Source organism: Rhinolophus sinicus, chromosome 1 (genome assembly GCF_057876585.1).
Source record: "Rhinolophus sinicus isolate RSI-liver-muscle chromosome 1, RSI-T2T, whole genome shotgun sequence".
NCBI lineage: Eukaryota > Metazoa > Chordata > Mammalia > Chiroptera > Rhinolophidae > Rhinolophus > Rhinolophus sinicus.
Window position 1 is genome coordinate 91,398,142 of NC_142501.1, and position 19,660 is coordinate 91,417,801.

The 19,660-nt window shown below is 39.4% G+C and overlaps 1 protein-coding gene and 1 pseudogene across 14 annotated transcripts in view; one reads left to right on the forward strand and one right to left on the reverse strand.

Moving 5' to 3' along the window:
- Positions 1-5,573: 5,573 nt before the first annotated feature.
- On the reverse strand, positions 5,574-6,909 carry LOC109434392 (V-type proton ATPase subunit G 1 pseudogene; annotated as a pseudogene).
- A 7,298-nt stretch (positions 6,910-14,207) lies between these two features.
- The window catches only part of ERC1 (ELKS/RAB6-interacting/CAST family member 1), a 491,277-nt gene continuing 485,824 nt past the window's right edge, over positions 14,208-19,660 (forward strand). For 11 of the 14 annotated variants that reach the window (XM_019711305.3, XM_088801646.1, XM_074325175.2 and 8 more), the window contains exon 1: positions 14,344-14,485. The gene's annotated coding sequence lies outside the window, so the exon portion shown is untranslated. The other 3 variants (XM_074325171.2, XM_074325172.2, XM_074325174.2) reach the window with 1 other exon arrangement.

Genomic DNA, 19,660 nt, shown 5'->3' on the forward strand with positions numbered 1-19,660 from the left:
TAAGCAGTAAAACTTAGGGGCCTAGGCAGTCTCATTCCCAAGTCCTTGCTCAGAACTTCTCCGCTATACCGCCCTCCGATATTTGTGGTTATATAATTTGACATAAAACTACAACTATAAACCTTACTGTGGCACATTCTGTTTCACCTACACAATATGGACATGTACCATGTGTAAAAAAAACTTCAAATAGAAAGGATAAAATTAGATAACACTGTATCTGTCTATACAATAACCAAAAACCATTTTCATATTCCTCCCTGCAATTTTGGGTTAAAAGGCTTTAGGAGATACTTAAAGCAAAGTTACTTATCTTCCCATTATGCAAATAAAATCGGTAATAAAGGAGGATCCCAAACTACGTATTATTACGCCAGCCAGTATGCCTCCTGTACCCACAAGTCCCAAACCATAAGTGACCAGAAGTGGATGGTATCACATGGAATTTGGGAATAGGAGAAAGGTACATGGGAACATAATGTTGACCTTACTTTCCCCACCAGTGCCTGATGAATTTTCCCACTCCTGTTGATAACAGAAATTCTCTGAAGAATTGCTAATATTCACAACTTGTATTTCCACCCATCCCATTCTTTCTAATCAAACTTTTGACTCAACCACCTGAATAAACTGCTCTTGTCAAGGTCCCCAATGATGTTTTTTTTCGTCATTAAATTCAATGTCAATTTTCAGTTCTCATCCTACTGATTTATCAGCAACATATGACATAGTCCTCAGTCATTGTTGCTGGTACTCCGTCAGCTCATTGATCTCTCAACACTGGAAGTTTCCGTGCTTTGACTTCACCCCCATTCCCACCTTTGGTGTTCTCATCTTGGCTCAGAGCTTTAAATGCTGGGGCAGATTAAAGCTCATCTGGCAGCTGAATACCATGGAGTGAGTGACCTCAGTGATGCCACGTGGAACACAAGAATTGTCCAGCCAAGACAGATGAAAATTTCTGATCCACAAAACGATGAGCTTTAAAAAAAAAAAAAAAAAAAAGGTTGTTTTCAGCCACTGAATTTTAAGGTGATCTTCCTTGCTGCAACAGGCAACCAGAACAAATACCACCTTTTGCTGATAACTCAGAAATCTCTCCTCTGAATTCTAGATTCATATCTAACTGTGTATCTCACATTTCCGTGCGGATATGTCTTGTTTGGCATTCTACCAGAAGCAGACTCAGACAGAGTTGTAGCTTATATGGGAGGTGATCCCAGGAAATGCTAGTAAAGTAGTAGAGAAGTGAGATAGGGAAAGAAAGCAGATAATGAAAGGGTGTGTGAGCAAGCCAGTTACCACTGAGGAGAACTGCTTCATACTGTTGGGGAATTGCCCAAGAAAATAATGATACTTTGATTACTGCTTTGTGAAATTGTCCTCCATCTCTGACCCACCAAGGATTCCTGTAACTTTTGCCAGCATCATGAAGCTGTGAGAGGCTAATTTATTTCCTTACAAGTAGGGTAAAAACCTCAGGACCTTTGTAGTTCTTGATAGTGGTTTAATTGAATATTTCCTCATGATTAGATTCAGGTAAAACAATTTTTTGGTCAAGAACTCTAAGTAGATGATGTACACTTCCCACTACATCCCACGTGATGCATATAATGCCAGTTTGTTCCATTATTAGTGGTGCTAAGTTGAATCACTTGGTTAAGGTGGTGTCTGCCAGACCTTTCCACTGTCAAAATAGTTTTTCACTTTTGTAGTTCTTTATTCAGTTCATTCACATAGACTTAGAATATTACCCTACAGATTGCTTATTATTTTCCCCAGACCTGTAGCCTATAATTTCTCCAAAAAGCTCTGTTTTTGTTGTTTGTTTGTTTGTTTTGTTTTATTTTGTTTTAGAGGGAAATAGGACTTAAAAACCCACGATCTAGATGTGCTCATTGCTACTAGAATTTATTTGCATCTAGACTCTTTCAGTGGACAGAACTAGGGGGGAAAATCATGAGTTCGCACTGATATCTTCAATGCAAATCCAACACAACAAAGTTCTTCACCTTCTCCCATTCCATATTTGAATTTCTTATCTCCCATAATAACATCAGTACATTTAGTCAAATGCATTGTCAAAATAGTTCCAGTCATTTAGTTCCAACTATTTAGTCAAAATAGTTCCAGAATTACTACTCTATTGATGCCACCACCAACAATTTAAGTAACTTTCAAAATTTCTTAATAGTCATTAGATTACATACTACTAATGATGTATAGTCAAATACTATGTTCAAAAGGGACTTGAATGAAATGTTTGTCAGTGCGGTTATGTATTAGGTTGGTTCAAAAGTAATTGTGGTTTAAAAGATTGAAAATAATTGTAAAAACTGCAATTACTTTTGCACCAACCTAATATCAATTTCATACAATTAGGCTATTTGTTTCAGTATTTTTAAATTACATTCTTAAAAAAATGTGTAAACCATTTATGTGATTAAAAGTGGAAAACTTTACAAAAGGTATGCCTGGAGAAACCTCATTAGTATCCCTATGCATTCCACCACCCCTCCCCCTAACCCGAGAGTTAACTTATGGACTGAATTGTGTTCCCCGAAACTCAAATGCTGAAGCCCTAGCCCCCAATGTAACTGTATTTGGAGACGGGGATTTTAAGAGGTAATTAAGGTAAAATGAGATCATAAGTGTAAGGCCTAATCAGGTAAGACTGGTGTCCTTCTAAGTAGAAGAGATACCAGAACACATGCACAAAGAAAAGGCCATGTGAGGACACATAGCAAGAAGGCAGCCAGGAAGAGATGCCTCACCATAAAACAAATTTTCTGGCACCTTGATCTGGAATTTCTAACCTCCAGAATTCTGAGAAAATAAATTTCTGTTGTTTAAGCCACCCAGTGCTCCTTTTTGAGAAAATAAGCAAATATCTCCTTTTTCTTACACAAAAAGTCGCATGCTATATACTCTTTTGCACTTAATATGTTTTATAAGTCACTCTGCATCAGTCTATAGAAATCTTCCTCATTCTTTTTTTACAACTACATTTGCTTATTGTATATATTCACCATAGTTTATTCAACTATGTTTCCGATATTTTACCACTACAATTGATGCCTGAATGTATGTATACGTTGTTTAATATTTGTGGAGGTGCCTATTTAGGGTAATTCCCTAGAAAAGGGATAGCTGAGTCAAAGGGTACATGCATATGTAGTTTTGTTAGGTAATGCCTAATAAGTCTTTAGAGGAGTTGCACTATTTTATATTCTCAACGTATGAGAGTGACTTTTTCCTTATTGCTTCACCATCAGTGTACTGTGAAGCTTTTGAATTTTTGCCAATGTGATGAGAGATGCTATTTCATTGTATTTTTCATTTCTTTTATCATAAGTGAAGTAGAGCATTTTTGTCATATGTTTATGGGTCATTTATATATATTTTTTCTCTGGTTATCTTTTTTAAGATTACATTCTCTAACCAGGGTGTAGCATATGCTTGTTTTTTTTGTATATTTATTTTGTATCTAGGTACATTACTAAATTATTTCTTTAGACTAATGTTTAGTCTTTCAATTCTTTTATGTAGAAAACCCTAAAGGTAACAATCACGTTATTTGTGAATAATAACATTTTTGTCTTTTTCTTTTTGTCTCTTCCATATTTCTTTTCCTGTATTAATTTGCTTGTTAGGACAATGATAGAATGTGAATGAAATGGACAATAATGGTTTTGTCTTGTTCCTGAGTTTAGTATGTATGTATGTGTGAATGAACAATAACACTTTATTTCCTCGTAGTTCTGGAGGCTAGAAGTCCAAAACCAAGGTGTCGACAGAGTTGGTTTCCCCTGAGGCCTCTTTCCTTGGCTTGCAGGTGTATGTCCTCTTGCTGCCTCTTCACATGGCTGTCCCGCTGTGCACAGCGGTTCCGATTTTTTTTTTTTTTTTTTTTTTTTTTATTAATTAGTTTCAGGTGCACAAGACAAAGCAAAACTTAGACATTTATCATTTATATCCCTCACACTGTGTGAACCCCCCTCCCCCCATCCACTATCCCTCTGTACGTTCCCAAAACCTCTCACCTTCCCCTTATCCCCACCCCCCTGCCCATCTAGCAACCCTCAGTTTTTCCTCCATGTTTCCAAAACTGTTTCTGATTAGTTCATTCACTTATTCTTTTCTTTAGATTCCACATATAAGTGAGATCATATGGTATTTGTCTTTCTCTTTCTGACTTATTTCACTTAACATAATGTTCTCTAGGTCCATCCATGTTGTTGCAAATGGTAAGATTTCTTTCTTCTTTATGGCTGCGTAATACTCCATTGTATAAATGTACCACAGTTTCTTAATCCAGTCATCTACTGATGGGCATTTCGGTTGTTTCCAGGTCTTGGCTATTGTATATAGTGCTGCAATAAACATAGGAGTGCATAAAGATTTTTGAATTGGAGTTTTGGATTTCTCCGGATAGATACCTAGGAGTGGGATTGCTGGATCATAAGGTAGTTCCATTTTCAGATTTTTGAGATATCTCCAAACTGTTTTCCATAGTGGTTGCACCAATCTGCATTCCCACCAACAGTGCACCAGCGTTCCCTTTTCTCCGCATCCACGCCAGCACTTGTTGTTTGTTGATTTATTGATGATAGCCATCCTGACTGGGGTGAGGTGGTATCTCATTGTGGTTTTTATTTGCATTTCTCTAATGGTTAGTGAGGTTGAACATTTCTTCATATGTCTGTTTGCCATCTGTGTGTCCTTTTTAGAAAAATGTCTCTTCATGTCCTCTGCCCATTTTTTAATTGGGTTGTTTGTTTTTTTGGAGTTGAGTTGAGTGAGTTTTTTATAAATTTGTGATATTAACCCCTTATCAGATATATCATTGGCAAATATCTTTTCCCAATCAGTAGGATCCCTTTTTGTTTTATTGATGGTTTCCTTTGCTGTGAAAAAGCTTTTTAGTTTGATGTAATCCCACATGTTTATTTTTCCTCTTACTTCCCTCGCGCGAGGGGATATATCAGTAAAAATCTTACTCCGGGTAATGTCTGTGAAGTTTCTTCCTATATTTTCTTCTAGGAATTTTATGGTTTCAGATCTTACATTTAAATCTTTAAGCCATTTTGAATTTATTTTTGTATGTGGCCGATTTTTTCTTTTTCTTTTAAGGAGGGCGCAGCTCACAGCGGACCATCTGGAAACTGAACTGGCAAACTTGGTGTTATTAGCACCTCCCTCTAGCCAACTGAGCTAACTAGCCACCCTTAGTTGTTCCTAATTTTAAAGAGAATGTTTTCATGCATTTTAATGTTTTTCCACTAAAGATAATGTTTTCTATTGGTATTTTAAAGATCACTCTTTATAAACATTCTTCTCTGTAGTTGTTTTGCTAAGAATTTTTATCATAAATGGCAATTAAATTGTATCAAACATATTTTGTGCATTTATTAATATGTCTTTTTATTTAATATGTTAATGTGGTGAATTATATTGATTGATTTTCTAATATTAAATCACATTTGTAGACCTGGGTAAACCCAACTCAGTTACAATATTAGTATATTATTATACTACCTTTTGAATACATTGTTATATTTGGTTTGCTAGTAACTTAATATTTTGCACCTTTCTTTCTTTTCTTTTTTTGCACGACAAAGTCATTTACTTTTAAATGATTATCAGTACACCAAGTAATAACAAGTAACAAGTTTTGAATCCTATTATCTAGTAATTTAGATTAAGGGATACTAGAAGCAGCCCAAACAATTATACTAGTATTCATTGTTCTAATGCTTAGCCAGAAAGGACTATTTTAAGGTTGGATGCTGCTTTACACACATTACAAATAACTATTTACTACTTTTTCATAGATAAAGCTGCTGACCTTCAAGGAAGCTTTAGGGGAAAAAACCATTTAATCTCTTTCTTTGTTAAAAAGTTTGTTTTTGTACTACATCTAAGAAAGAAAAAGTCAATATTAATATACATATGTTGCTTGAGCTAAAAGGCATAGGAAAACAGACAATATATACCCTTAAATTTCTAAGAAATATGAAGTAAAAAGATGAAATCTTTGGACAAGCTCTAAGTGTGTACAAAGAAGCTAGATTTGCTGTTCTCCAAAAAGCAAAAGGACCTAATATAATAAACAGCAATAATTTAATGCCTTTCACAAGAATATAACTCAAGCTTTGCGAAAGCTTCATATTCCACGGAGGCGTCTAAAGGCCAATCCATGGAACAGGCGCGTCTTTCTTCTTCCCCATCCATTTATGCCGTAGTTTTCATGGATCTTTGGCCGGATGTCGCAGACAAAGGCCAAGCGGTTATACCGGACTTCATCCCTGTTCTGCTGGAAGTAGGTCTGGAGGACGGTCATCTTCTCTTGGGTGACCTCCCCCACTTCCATGCTGTACCTGCCGCGCCATCCCAGAGCCACAGCTTCCCTGGCCTTGAGCTCCTTCTCCCTCCGTAGGCGGTGCTGTCCAGTTGCAGCCTGAGCCTCTGCTTTGGCCTGCTTCAGCCTCCGGTTCTTTCGCTTGCGGGCCTCGGACCCCTTCTCCGCGGCCTGCTTCTCGCTGTGCCGCAGCTGCTGAATACCCTGCGACTGACAGGCCCTGGCGGCGATAACTCCGAAGCCCAGGTGAGCAGCCGAAATCCGCTCGATTGCCCGGTGGGTCATGCGCCTTTCTTTACGTGTATGATTGCTCTATAATTTAAGGTGCTTACCCTGGCCTGTCTGGCTTTGGCATCAATATTTACTAACTTCACTAAATGAGTGGGAGTGGGAGCATCTTCTCTCTTACTCTTTTTTTTGGTAAATTCTCTGGAAGAGTTGGAATAAGTTTAAAATGAATTGTTCCTTGAATACTTTGTAGAACAGATCTGTGTAACCTCTGGGTTTTTCTTTAATGGAAGAGTTTTTTTATTTTTTTAATTAAAAAATTTTATTTTTCAATTACTGTTGACATAGAATATTATATTAGTTTCAGGTGTACAAAATGACATCATGATTAGACATTTATGTACCTCACAAAGTGATCACTCCAATAAGTCTATTGCCCATCTGACAGCACATACTTATTACAGTATTATTGACTATATAAAGTACTATGCTGGACTTTACATCCCTGTGGCTTTAGTGGAAGAGTTTTTAATACCAAATTTCTTTGTTATTGGGAATTCAGTCTTATTATTTCTTTTTCAACCCATTCTTGGGAATTGTAAACAAATACTGTATATTTAGATATCCCCACATATTTACTAAATTCTTTGATCACCATCTTCCTGTCTTTCAGAACTTTTTCTAGGATTATTTCTCTTCTGAAGTATCATTTAGATTTTCCTTTAATGAGGATAACTGGTAATAAACCCTGTGCTTTTGTTTATTTCAAAAGTCTTTATTTTGTCCTTAATCTTATAAAATAGTGTTACTGGGTACACAATTCTAAGATGACGGTTATCTGCTCTTGGCACTTGAAGATATTATTCTACTGTCTTCTGGCTGTTGTGTGTTAGTAAGTCTGCTGTCAGTCTAATTACTGTTCCTTTGTAAGTAAGCTGATCGTTTGTCTGATGTTATGAGTCGAATTGTTCCCTTCAAAAAGATATGTTAAAGCCCTAACCCCCATTACCTAAGAATGTGATTTTATTTTGAAGGAGGGTGATTACAGATATAAAAACTAAGATGAGGTCATATTGGAGAAGGTGGGCTCTTAATCCAATATGACTGGTGTCCTTACAAGAAGAGGGAAAGAGACAGAGACAAAGACACACAAATTGAGAATGCCATGCGATGATGACAGCAATGATGACAGCGATGATGACAGCGATGAGGAAGTGCTGCCAGAGAATGACAAGAACTGCGGGGACAAATAGAAGAATTCTCCTCTGCTGGGGCAGAGGCAGCGCAACCCTAGGGACACCTTGATTTTGGACTGTGAGACAATACATTGTAAGCCACCCAGTTTGCAGCACTTTGTTACGACAGTCCTAGGAAACTAATATACAACTGATGTTAAAACGTGTTGTCAAAAAAAAAAAAAGACATGTCTTTTTTGTTCTTAATTTTACTACAATGTATCTAGGTTGAATTTCTTTTTACTTATCTTGCTGAGTAGTCTTTGTGATTCCTGATCTTTGGAGTTCTGTCTTTTATCGTTTGGATAAAGTCCTCACGCATTATATGAATATATAAGCTCACTTCCATTCTCTCAATTCTCCTTCTGGGACTTTAAATAAATTTAAATTAGGAAACTGCCTTTTCTATCCTCCACGTCTTTTTTTCATCTTCCCATCTCTCTGTGCTGCATTATTTGAATAACAGAACTTACTAATTTTAACTGGGCACATGTGCTCAGTAAAGGCTGTATTTCCAAGTTGCCCTTGAGCAAGGAATGATCCTGTACTAAGCTTGTACTGTGGTATATAAGCAGACATGGTGTGTGCAATTTTTAGAAAGCTTTCTTAAAGGTAAGGGCATGTTTTTTCCTTCCCTCCTTTACTCTATGAGAAGAGTATACGTCCCCACACCCTTATGATGGACCTGGACATGTGACTTGCTTTGATTAATGCAATGTGGGCATGCAGGACATATGACATATCTCAGCAGAGGCTTCAAATGAGTTCCTGTGGCTTATTTCTGTCCTTTATTTACTGTTTCCTCCTCTTGTGTGCTTGCCTTCCACCATAAGGAAAATATAACCTATGTGGCTACTGCTCCTTTAGATTGGGTCCTTGAATACCAGACATGTGGTGGAACTAATTTGAATTTGACTTGTACCTAGAGCACAGCCACAGCAGCTGACTGCCTCTCCCTCCAGCTGTCAATTTCCAACTAAGTGAGAAATAGATATTTGTTGTTTATAAGCCAAAGTCTTTGAGGAAAATTCCTTTATTTTCTTGTAAGCTAGCGATTTATTAAAAATTGTGAATTTTGGGGTAACTTATTCATGATTTAGTTTCCACTGCCATAACTTTCATATATACATTTTTGTGGGTTATTTATGTGTGTGTGTGTGTGTGTGTGTGTACCTATGTTTAAAATTCTCTTGGGTATATACCTACGAGTGGGGAGGGGAATGGGTTTTCTCACACCACCAAAGAACATTTTTCCAGACGCCAGCTGGGTGTCCCAAATTCAACTCAATTCTGGCACTATCTGTCCGAAGATAGCATCAGATGCCACAGCTAAGGGCTCTGTCCCATAACACTGCACTCCGCCCACTCCCCTTCAGATGCCAGTCCAAAGCACAGGTTGTTACCAGTGCTTCTGACCACCTGGCGACTAATAGGAGGCTCAATGATCCCCTCCAACTCTTCTGATTCACTGGCTGTAAATCAGAAGTTCCCATGACTCCCTCCTTGGGTTCAATTACTTTGCTAGAGCAACTCACAGAACTCAGAGAAACATTTTGCTTATTAGATTACTAGTTTATTATAAAAGGACATAACTCAGGAAAGCCAGATGGAAGAGATGCACAGGGCAAAGTATGGAAAAAGGGCGTGGAGCTTCCATGCCCTCTCCAGGCGCACACTTTTCCTACACCTCCATGTATTCACAGCCTGGAAGCTTACGGAACCTGTCCTTCGGGAAACAGCATGGAATTTTGAAGGAACACAATTCAGTCCAAAAGGTCCTTGAAGTACAAAATAAATTTTTTTATTGTGATAAATATATATAACATGAAATTTACCATCCTAACCATTTTTACGTGTACAATTGTATGGCAGTAAGTATATCCACATTGATCTGCAGTCATCACTGCAGTCATCTCCGAAATTTTTTCGTCTTCTCAAATTCCTAGAAACAGAAAGTAGAAGGGTAGTTTCCAGGGGTGGGGACTGGGGGAGTGGGAGGTGAAGAGAAGAATATGGACTTAGTGTTTAGGAGTTAGGTTACATAGTCAACACTGGTATAATTTATAAACTATGCCTTAGTTATAGGAAGATTATAATTTATTAATAGGTTGGATCTAAAAGCTGAATACAAGGGGCCAGCCCGGTGCCTCCGATGGTTGGAGCTCCGTGCTTCTAATGTCGAAGGCTGCCGGTTGGATTCCCACATGAGCCAGTGGGCTCTCAACCACAAGGTTGTCGATTCGACTCCTCGAATCTCACTAAGGGATGGTGGGCTGCTCCCCCTATAACTAAGATTGCACACGGCACCTTGAGCTGAGCTGCCGCTGAGCTCCTGGATGGCTCAGCTGGTTGGAGTGTCCTCTCAACCACAAGGTTGCAAGTTCGACTCCCGCAAGGGATGGTGGGGCTGCGCCCCCTGCAACTAGCAACGGCAACTGGACCTGGAGCTGAGCTGCACCCTCCACAACTATCATTGAAAGGACAACAACTAGACTTGGAAAAAGTCCTGGAAGTACACACTGTTCCCCAATAAAGTCCTGTTCCCCTTCCCCAATAAAATCTTTAAAAATAAATAAATAAATAAATAAATAAATAAATAAATAAATAAATAAAAGCTGAATATCAGAAAACACCATTCTCTAAGCTGTCTATCATAGTAATCAATTCTTCAGTCATATTCTTCTTTTTCAGATTTCTCTCCCAGAACTATCCTTCCATTCCAATCTAGCCTAGGACTTGGTATTTCCTGAATTTGATGCTGTGATTCCTGGATATGATGTTGTCAGATACACTATTTTTTACATTTTGCTTAATCACATCTTCAAGTAAATCTTTTTAAAAAAATTAATTTTATTGGGGAATATTGAGGGACAGTGTGTTTCTCCAAGGCCCATCAGCTCCAAGACATTGTCCTTCAATCTAGTTGTGGAGGGCGCAGCTCAGCTCCAAGTCCAGTTGCTGGTTTTAATCTTTAGTTGCAGGGGGCACAGCCCACCATCCCATGTGGGAATTGAACTTGCAACCTTGTTGAGAGCTGGCGCTCTAACCATCCGGTCGCCCCCAAGTAAATCTTTTTAAAAAGGGTTATGTGGGAGTTCATGAGTCCCTGCATATCTGAAAATGTTTTTGTTCTGCTCTTTTACTTAATGATAATTCAGCAGGAATAGAGTTAAAAAAATTTTTTTCCCTAAGAATTTGAAGTTGAAGAAATATTTCCCTCAGAAACTTTAAAGTCTTTTTTTGTTATCTTCTCATATCTAGCGTTGCTGATAAGATTTCTAATTCCAGCTTGATTCTTGATCTTTCACGGGTTGCTTTTTTTTTCCTCTTTGGAAATTTAGGATTGTCTCTTAATCTTTAGTTATAATATTTCACAAGGTTGTTTTTTCTTTGTTTTTGCTCTGCACAAGTGGATGTTTTCAGCTCTGGGAAGTTTTCTTACATTATTTTTGGGGTGATTTTCTGTCATTTGTTTGCTTTGTTTTCTCTTTCTTTTGTAGTATCAGTCCTGTTGTGTTGACTATTTCTCTTAAATTTTCTCTTGCAATTTCATATTTTTTCTATTTTCTTTAAAATGAATTTAATGTACTGTGTATGTTAATATATAATAAATATATAAATTTAATATTAAAATAAATTGAAATTGCATATTTCTTCTATTTTCTTTAAAATTTCATTGATTTTATCTTTTAATACTTCAGGTAAATTTATAATTTTGGCAATTTCTTATTTCTAATTTCAAGACTTTTTATTTTTGGATTCTTACTTCATCTGAGTATACTATTCTTGCTTCATAGCTGTAGTAAACATGTATGAGCATACTAATTAGTTTTGTTTAAGTTCTCTGAAGTTTGTTTCCTCTATGGTCACACTGTGTTTATCTTCACCCCCTCCCCACAAGCTGGAGATTTTCCTTAAGTAACTAATAATTCTGGGTTGTCTGTTCCTATTTTAGATGAGGTAGTTGGAATGCTGATTAGGCATCTTGTGAACTTAGTGGGGTCTTGCCAACTTGCACAACTTCACTTTAGGGTGAGTGGGTAGGAAATGGGCCATTGTTCCAGAATGAAGTATGCTTTATTCTTAGTCATTAAATGCTTACATAGCTGCCCAATCCTCCCCAGGGATTATAAAAACTCTTGATTTTTAGACTGGGATAAATGCCTAGCTATTGTATCTGAGATACAGGGAGGGTTGTGCTGTGCTATATACAGACCCCTAGTCTCCCTGTTTTCAGCCCTGCTTCTCACTATTGCTTTCTGTCTTATGTCTCCAAATTTCAGTCTCTCTAAATCAGTAACTCTGGCAGATAGGCCCCCTTCCACAGCACCCCATGCACCTATTCCACATTACAGTTTCTTCCATTTTGTTTAGTCAGACTGCACTCGTTCTGTGTGTAAAATTAAAAAAAAAAAATTATGGGGCTCTCTTCCCATTTTCTATTTTGTATGGGCTCGTATAATTTTTTATTCCTTTATTAGCATTTTAATGAGGTCTCAGGAAGAAGAGGCAATGAATGCTCAGTAAGCCAGCTTTAATAAACAAATCCTAAATGTAAGTTTTAAAAAGATATTTGGGGCAGAGTAGGAAATAAGAAAAAACAACCAGTGAAATTGTAAAAGAAAAACAGCAAAACCAAAAATAAAAACAAAATATCTGAGTCTGTGATATTGACAGTTTCCCTATGTGTGCATAACTTAGTGCTTTCGCATCTTAACTCTCCAGAACCACACATCTTAGAGATATGATGGATCTCAGACATCTAGCTCACACCCCATTTCACAGTTAAGAAAAGCAGGACCCAGAAGTAAAGTGATTTTCCCAACCTCACACAAGTAGAGAGAGGCAGAATGGAGAGTGGAAAGTGGAAACTAGAAAGATGACTACTTTTCTTTTTCCTCACCACACTGCTAGGGATTAACAAGATGAGCAGATCAGCAGTCAGACGACAAAGATCTTGAAACACAGTCAAAGAAGGATGGCTTTTCCTCTGTCAATAGCCAGATGTCCAAGAAAATGAAATTTTAGGATGCTAATTTGGCAGCTATATAGTCTTCGCTGGCAGCAGTCTAACAATTGGTAGCCATGTGTTGAACGTACTGAAGGGGGCGACTATACAGCAGGACGGGATCTGTAATAATCCAAGAGTGTGGTTATCCTGAGGGAACAATTAGACAGCCTGCTCAGGATGAGAGGAGAATTTGGAGAATGAATGAATGTGAATACTGAGGAGAGCGGGGGGGGGGGGGGGGGGGCAATCTTAGTGGCATCATGACAAACTGTAAGCTGGTTAATTGTGGTGGTGGCGAGTAAGTAAAGTAAAATGATGATTCAACTCCTTTCAAGGGCATTTTAAATTATTTTAATAAACACTAGAAGGCTGGGAATAAATATAATTCACATCACTCTTACACTCTTTAGAGATAGCTTACCCCCCCATCTTTAAATTAGTGGATTCAGTCCACTGATTTTGTCTCCGACAAAAGAAACCCGACTGCGATTCAGTACAGGAAAATTGGGTTGCCCGAAATAAGGTTACCAGTTGCCTGGTAGACTCGCATCGCTGTCGTGAGGACTCAACAAGACAACGTAGCACAGTACTTGGCACATCGCAGGGACGGAATGTGGACATTAATTTCCGCCCACGCTCTTCTCTCCCGTTCTAATCACTACAGGAAAACGATCCACACTGGCGTGGGTTTTCTGAGACACCTAAGTTCTTTCCCTAGCGCCGTGTGGACAGACCCGGGTGTCTCAGGTCACACTATTACCTTCAGCTGCCACATTTCGCAAAAGCGAAGTGTGGGGGGAAAATCCCAGTTCCCCGGACAAAGGGTGCTCACTGGGCCGCGGGAGCGCAGCCGGGAACGTACTGCCAGTCCTTAGCCCTGCTCCCCACCGAGGTGGCGGTCCCGGGGTTTGCGTAACGGCCCCGCCAAGGAGGGGGTGGGGCGACTATAAGGTTTGGGACGGCGACGATTCTGCTCTTTGGGCCCAGGCGGTCCACTTCCTACGGCAAGCAGAAGGAGACAAACGCCGTCTCTCCTCGCTCCCACCTACAGCCGCTTTCCAGAGCTGGCTCGGAATCTCACCTCCCGTGGCCGCAGGGGCTGCGTGTGGGGGTGTGTACGTGTGTGGACGCCCCGTGCCGTTACTTAGCTTCAGCGCGGAGTCCCAGCTGCAGCCTGAGTGACCCCCGCTTCCCAACCCATAACCCGCCTTTCCCTGGAAGGCGCCGGAGGCCTGGGGGCCGCCGAGTCACGCTCGCGGGAGGGCGCGGGGAAGCGAGGCGGAGCTCTCGGCGTCTCCCGGCCGGGGCCTTGGGCGGGGCTAGGTGTCTCGCGCAGGGGGCGGGGCGAGGTGACGTCAGCGGGCGCCCGGGCCGTACTGTGGCGGCGGCGGCGGCGGCGGCGGCGGCTGTAGTGGTGGTGGCGGCATTGGCGGCGGTGGCGGCGGTGGCGGCGCCCGGGCGGCAACAGCAGCAACAGCAGCCCTGAAGAGGGTGAGACGGCCGCGGTGGCGGCAGGTCGGAAGTCAGGCGGGACCTAGAGCTTCCCGCCTGTCGCTGGCCGAGGCTTTTTTGCCTTTTCGTACCCTGCTTCTTCCTCCCGGCCCTGGCTAGGGCAGGGCAGCGCGCCCCCGTGGAGGGGCGGAGCTGTAGGTGAGGCTTCGGGACCCCCTCCCCCTCGTGTCGCCGCCGGGGGGATGGGGAAGTCGGGGAGGGGCGGGCCCCGCCCCAGCCCACCCGAGTCCACCCCAGCCCACCGGCGGGCTCCACCCAGTGGAGGTCGGGGATTGGGCGGGAGCTAAGGCGTTGGACGTGGGTAACCCCGGGCGGGAGGTGGGAGAATGGGGTTCCCGGCGTTGGGGGAACGGAGGGTGGGAGGTTGATGAGGCGTGATGTTGCGAGCGAGGTAGTGGCGAGATGGAGAAATTGGGGAGCCGTGAGGAGATTGGGGTGCAGTCAGGGTGGATCTGTGGATTTGGGTGACTGATGTAAAATGTTGAAAGAGATGAGGATTCTTTTTTTTTTCCCATCTGGGAAATGGTAAGATACCGGTAGGAGGTGAAGGGTTTTGTTTCAAAAGGAAGATGAGCTGTGGATGTTGCCTCGGAGGCAGTGGAGAAGCTGTTGCACTAGGTTTCACATTTCTACTTTAGGGTTTTGGTTATTTTTCTTTTTTTCCTCCTGGCGTTTTGAGTGGGTCAGTCGGGGAGGGAAGAGAATCCCTCTGCTTTTGCCTCAGGGTGGGTAAATTGTGAGTGTGGATGGATTTGAAGTTTCACCCTTCAAGAAGAGTGAGATCTTGGGGTGAGTGACAACTTCATTCAGGGAAATAGGTCCTTCAGGTTTTGTCTTCCAGTCTTTTTTCTGTGTCCAGAAGATCTCTTTTTACCACTTAATTTACAAGTTCTTATCCGGGCCCCTTAAGAGCAGGCCTGAGAATCGGTTGCTTTGGAAGACACATTTTGAGTAATAGTTGGAGGTGGTTGTGGTTGTGGTTGACTTGCTTGGGATGGATAAAATGAACAATTTGAAATAGGTCTGTTGGAGCTGATTATATGAAAAGTGATTAAATGTTTTAAAGCACAACTGTCTTTTACAGCTTGTTTTTCAGTGGATGGACCTTGACATTTAGACATTTTGTGTTCAACAAAATTATTGATTATTTTTATTTCTCAATTGCAGATGTCTTTATTAGGCACTTTAAAAAGAAAGTGGAATATTTTACTCTTTGGTAGACTTCTCAATTTCTGAGTAATGTTCTTGGAGTCAAGTACTTTCAAAATGCTTTTTAATAACATTTTGGGGGCATATGCCTGTCACTTCATAGGGAGATGTTACTAAGAGTAAACTGTTTAGTCACATCAGTGTTTCATAACTTAGCACATTAAATCAGAATCTTTTTTTCTGGATTCCTGCTCCCTATTAGATTACAGTATTCACTGACCTTACCTATCAGTGTCATGTAAACTATTTCTTGCTCGGAAACAGGTGCTGTGATGGACATGTATTATGTAATGGATGAAGTAGGCATGACTCTCAATAATTCATTTATGGAGGAAGATAAACCATCATGAAGTGGAATTTCAGCAGCGACTTTCCCAAGGCTTCCTCAATTAATTTGGGAAAATAGCCAAAGAAGTGCTTTCCGGTAACCCAAGAGAGAAATATACAGATGTCAGTGTCAGTAGTTGCAGATCATTGCCTTTTTTAACATGCCTACTTAGTGAGCAGACCATTATCTTCTAGCAGATACTTCTGCTTGAAGAGACTTATAGGAAACAGATGATATAAAAGCTATTAAGATAAAAAGGGCGTGGTCCTATTTGTAATTATAAATAAACGATTTAATTAACTATTCAGAAAGATCAGATTATAAGTTGGTACACTGCATAGTTTTGATTTTGCATTAGTTACTTAGAAGGAAAAATTGAAATTCACATACCTAGTTTTGGGTTTTAAATTATACTTTGATTTAATTGGGTACACATGGGGACAAATGTGAACTGAGACTCTGGGTGAAACTGTATTGCCAAAATGACATTTGCGTGGCTGACAGTGAGATGTGATTCTTCTTGCAGGAAGGAAATCATGTAATTTGGGGAAAGTGTGACATAGAAATGACCTGTTTCTCTTTGGAATTTCTTGTGCCTGAAAAGAACAACATTTTATTTTTCAAGAAATACCACTTGCTGGTCATTACTGTGATATCCTTGTTGAGGTCTGCTGAGGTGTTCTTTTTTTTTCTTTTTTTTTTCATTACTAAAGTCAGATAAGTATGTCAGTCTGTTAATTCAACATTAATACTGGAAACAGTAAATATAAAGTTTCTAATAGCAACAGCTGTTCTTTTTCTACACTATGATTATGATTTTAGAAGTAGTATAAGAGCTGTTAAATGTGCATTTTGCATATACTGTATCAAAAACATTGATGGAGAAAGACCAGAGAGTGAACTGTTTTGATTAATCAAATAATCAGTACATTGATTATCAATTTTTAGAAAAATATAATAAAGTAAACAGCATACAGATTATGTGGAATATAATTTACTTTTGTGGCTCTTCAATATCTGAGTCTTGCGGCACTGATTCATTCATTTATTCATTCAACAGTTAATTTATTGAGTATGTTTCTGGGTACTTTTTTGGCTCTTGGGTGATACAGTAGTGAACAAAGCTGACCAAAATCCCTGCCTTCCTGGAGTTTGCCTTCTAGATATCTTCTGGGGAAATGAAGAAGAATCTAGCAAAGGAGACAGATAAGAGACATTGAGTTAGGAAAACCAAGGGAGTGTGATTTATTAGAAAGGAAGGAAAGAAAGTTTTCAAGGAGGAGGGAATGATCAACTGTGTCATTGTTTAACGATGTGTCAGAGTGTAGGGTAAAAGAGAAATCCACTTGATTATAATGTCTAATAACAGAGAAATGACAAAATGCTTTTTAGTGTGAAATGAGATATGTTCCTGGATTGATTTATTTAAAATTTTTATTTTACTTATTCTTTTCAGAACAAAATAGGCAGCCTGGGAGTGTTACTTGTACTGCATTAAGGAGAGAGATGATTTACGTTTATTTATTTATTTATTTATTTATTTATTTATTTATTTATTTATTGAAGATTTTATTGGGGAAGGGGAACAGGACTTTATTGGGGAACAGTGTGTACTTTCAGGACTTTTTCCAAGTCATGTTGTTGTCCTTTCAGTCTTAGTTGTGGAGGGTACAGCTCAGCTCCAGGTCCAGTTGCTGTTGTTAGTTGCAGGGGGCACAGCCCACCATCCCTTGTGGGAGTCGAGTCAAACTGGCAACCTTGTGGTTGAAAGCCCACTGGCCCATGTGGGAATCGAACTGGCAGCCATCCGTGTTAGGAGCACGGAGCTCCAACCGCCTGAGCCACCGGGCTGGCCTACATATACTTATTTTTTGTTATTAATCTTATGTATACTTTCTTTTTTAAAGTAATAACAGGTACAAAATTAGAAGGTATAAATAAGTACACAGGGAAAAGTTTTTCCTGTCCCGTCTAATTATTCCTGAAGGCAATTACTGTTTCCAATTTATTGTTTTTTCTAACCAGTGAAATTTGGTGCAATAATATGGCATTTAGCTATCTTAGGATTGCGTGAATATAACAAGTATTTTATCTTCTAGGTGGTTTTCTTTGCAGGCTTAATAGTTTTCATAATTTAAGTGTAGCTACCTGCAGAACTCTGTTTTATAACAACTTGATTGAGATAATTCACATACTATATAGTTCACCCGTTTGAATTGTAGAATTCAATTTTTTTTTGTGTGTGATGCCATCATAACAGTCAATTTTAGAACATTTTTATCACTCCCAAAAGCAGCTCCAAACCCATTAGCAGTCACCCCAACCTTTGGGGTTTAAGTATTGTTTTGCATATTATGGGGGAAAAATGTTTTTGAAATACTTGTTACCTACCAACTTAGTGTATACTTTTAACATTCTGTGATTGAGTAGAAGTATCGGTTTGTGTAAAAGTCAAATTAGATAATATTTTACATAGTTGAATGAATACTTAAATGAAATGATTTAAATATCTAAGCGTCTTGTTTCCATTATTCCTTCATTTATCAAATATTTATTGAGTATCTTTTGTGTTCCTAGTCCTGTGCTAGGCCAGATGGACTCCATGATAAATAAGGGACAGGGACTCTTATTCTTAAGGACTTTCATACTAGTGGGAGAAGAGGAAAAGTTAACAGTCGTCTTGTGGCCTTCAGTTGGTGACATACAGCGTTCTACATCAGCTCAGGATGAATCCCTAAACTGGGTTGTGGGAAGATCTAAGGTGAGACCTTAAGGATAAGTAGGATTTGGCCAAATGAAAAGGATGCAAGCCAGGTAACAGGGTATGCAGAACCCTAAGGCAAGAAAGCTGTAGGGTAAATTGGGGGATCTGAAAGCAGTTTAGAATGTTGAGGGCCAGTGTGAGGTATTGGTATCACTTGTTTTTGTTAAAAAAATGTGTTGCCTTAAAAAGTCAAACTCATTATTAATTTGCTTAAACTCTATGGATTGCTGTCACTTCTTAGATGTATAATTTTGAGTGAGTTACTTTATTGGCTAAAACTCAGTTAACTTTTTCATCCATAAAATGGGAATAAGAGTCTTATTTCATGTGATTGATGTGAAGAATAAATGAGAAAATCCAAACCTTGTAATACAGTGATCGTAATATAGTAAGTTCTCAATAAAACTCAACTGCTCTGATGATGATAATTGGTGGGAGTGATAGTGATTATGGTGATGGGGATGATGTCTGATGTATGGAACTTCTTGTGGAATCACAGAGTTCTCAGGAGACTGGAAAATGACACCTATTGTTTTACGTTTCTTCTGGGAAGCCAGACGTGAATACCAAAAATGTTAGACCAGCGCTGTCCAATAGAACTTTCTGTGATGATGGAAATGTTCTGTATCCTCACCATCTGTTGCGGCAGCTACATTCGCATGTGCATATCGACTGCTTGAAATATGGCTAGTGTGATTGAGAAACTGCTTATTTTATTGAAATTAATTTAAATAGCCATTGTGACTAGTGGCTACTGTGTTGGGCAGTGCAGTTATACATTTATAGATTGGTGAATCTAACATTGAACTCTGGCAATATTTTAGAATAGGTTATTTAAAGGTTTTAGAAGGCTTGTCAAGGGGAATAGCGAGCACTAGATAAAGCATGGATTCACTAGATCACATCAGACAGTAATTCTAATTTCCTAGAATTAATGTGGTTCCTAGACTGATAAAGGAAATGTAGTAATTGTAATGTATCCAGACTTCAGCTACATCTTTTTATGCTGTCT